Genomic DNA, 2,828 nt, shown 5'->3' with positions numbered 1-2,828 from the left:
GAAGAGCACAGCAGTTCAGGCAGCATCCAAAACTTGGATGCTGCCTGGACTGCTGTGCTCTTCCAGCACCACTAATCCAGAAACTTGACAATCTGGCCTGCCGAAATGTCCCCAGCCACAAGCAGTCCTGAAGCACAAATTAAACAAAGGATTTGCATTTACAAGTGACTTGCAAATGTGTGGAAATAAATCCTGAAGACTGAAAGGCTCAGTATTTCAAGTCCTCATTTGGTCAAAGTCCAGAAGTATGACTACACTCGATGGTTTGCTTTCCAAACTTTCAGAGAAAATATGTAGGTCATTCTAGTTAGGTAGGCTGGTGCATTTGAGGGCGGGTGAGAGGTTCAACAGGTTAGCATTGTTGCAAGGTTACAACAATGTTAAGGACCAATCAATTTTCCAATAAAGATTTTTGGATATTTTCTTTGGATTAAAGGCTGAATTTTGCTATTGTTTCTTTAATATGATTTTTATCATCTCGAATAGCATTTGCTAGATTGCTGTAGGATCCTTCAGGAGGTGATTGCTACATAATCTTACAAGAACTACTGTCTTTCTAGTAATTTCCTTTCATGGAATGTATTGTGAATGAAGCACAGATGGATCAAACTTACTTTGCAATTTTTGCAATCGCATCTGGTGAACTTGATCTTTTCAATTTTCTCAGAGTTTTGGCTGACCAAAGTTTCAGACCTGCATTTAGTTATAAGGCAGAAATTAAAGGAATTCTAAAAAAGCACATGCACCCAAAAGTGGCTTACAGACAAAAGGAGCATTGAAATACTGCAGCAGTGCATTCCATAGATTAACCACCCTCTGAGTGAAGAAATTCTTCCTTATCTCAGTTCGAAAGGTCGGTCCGTTCACTCAGTGACTGTATCCACATGGCCTAATTTCTCCTTTTCATGAAAATACCTTCTCCATTCCATGTGCAATATTTGCAGGCCCCTCAATATTCTGTGAGTTTCAGTGAGATTCCCCTCATCCTTCTAAACTCCATCCAGTACAGACCCAGATATGATAAGTCCTCTACAATGTTTCAAGTCCTTATCACCATCACCTGGATTTGTTAAACAGGCCACACTCCAGATATTGATTTTTTTTTCTCTCCAAGCTTTCACAGATGGTTTACAAGTGCTAGCAGAAGGGCTGGGGGAGCTGCAAGGGAAGAGATATGGAAAGGGAACTCCTTCCATTCAATAATTTAGGAGAGGCTATGGGCTGGAACGGTGATTTTGCTGTAGCACTGTGGGATATTCTCAAGAGGAAGTTCCTAAAGAAATCTGACAGAAACTGCCTGCTCTCCAGCAGTTCCTTTCCACATTATATTCTGACTTAGTCCCACTTCAGAAAGAACATACTTTTTAGATTTCTGTGCTAGTTTCCAGAGAAAATGAATTTCCAACTCCCTTGCAGTTTGGGTTGTCAAGGTTTTCATTCCTACAATTTAACAATTATAAAGCACAAATTTAAAACAAGCAAATGCATTCACATTTAAATCCATTAAAAATAAACTTAAAAATTCAGTGTTCCAACAAGTTATAGTTTTGTTTCAAAAAGCCATTTTCTAAAGGTATGACAGCAGTATTCCTTTTTTCAGCCTTCACAGAAGTTTGTAGACATCATGTTTGTTTTTTTTTGAGGGGAGGGTGCATGGGGCATGTAATAGCATTAGGTAGTCAATTTCTTCAATACATTCACCCTCATAGTACAGTGCTTAGAAGTGAACAACTGAAGACCTGAACATTGAAGAGCAAGAAAGGTTGAATTAAAGGCTGTGTGTCAATTATTCACTGGCAAATAACTGGGAGGTGGGAAAATGGTAGGGAGGGATTCTGGCACCTCATTGCTAAGCCATGTTGACATCTTTGACATCTTGACTCTCCATGATATCTCAGGCCTGCCTCCCTCATTTTCCTAATTGGGCCCACCTTTGCAGCCTCAGCGATGATCAGTTTGAATAGTAGGGCTCAGAAATGTGTCAATCTGTCATTCCTCTCACTGGATTAGCAGCTCTTGAAACTAAGACACACTTTCAACCAGTGAGTAACCCTGGCAACAACCTCTTCATTGGTAACTGCTGGTAACATACCATCCATCGCATTGGCCAAAGCTTCCAGGATTCAGTTCCAGTATCAGGTCTGCAGCATTAACTACAAGCTTCCACCTAAAATTTCTTTTTACAACACTAAGAATGGAGCAAATATTAGAATGACAGTCAAATGTTTCTTTGATGTGAAAAGAACAAACTGTGGGCAGCACGGTGGCACAGTGGTTAGCACTGCTGCCTCACAGCGCCAGAGACCTGGGTTCAATTCCCGCCTCAGGCGACTGACTGTGTGGAGTTTGCACGTTCTCCCTGTGTCTGCGTGGGTTTCCTCCGGGTGCTCCGGTTTCCTCCCACAGTCCAAAGATGTGCAGGTCAGGGTGAATTGGCCATGCTAAATTGCCCCTAGTGTTAGGTAAGGGGTAGATGTAGATGTAGATGTTGGGGTATGGGTGGGTTACGCTTCGGCGGGGCAGTGTGGACTTGTTGGGCCGAAGGGCCTGTTTCCACACTGTAAGTAATCTAATCTAATCTAATCTAATCTGTAAGTAATCTAATCTAATCTAATCTGACAATCTGAATGAAGAACAGCAGTTGCTGGAGAAACTCAATTGGTTTTGCAGCATCTGCAGAAAGAAATCAGACCCTTGTGAACAAGAGTCACTCAACTTTTTGAAGATAACATTCAACCACTAACAATAATGCAAATTTTAGAGAGGCAGTAATGTGATTACTACGGTTTGGAGTGATATTCACTGCACTGCTATGGAATGACTTCAAG

The sequence above is a fragment of the Chiloscyllium punctatum genome, chromosome 4, assembly GCF_047496795.1.
Source record: "Chiloscyllium punctatum isolate Juve2018m chromosome 4, sChiPun1.3, whole genome shotgun sequence".
Classification (NCBI taxonomy): Eukaryota; Metazoa; Chordata; class Chondrichthyes; order Orectolobiformes; family Hemiscylliidae; genus Chiloscyllium; species Chiloscyllium punctatum.
This window is presented reverse-complemented; position numbering follows the sequence as displayed.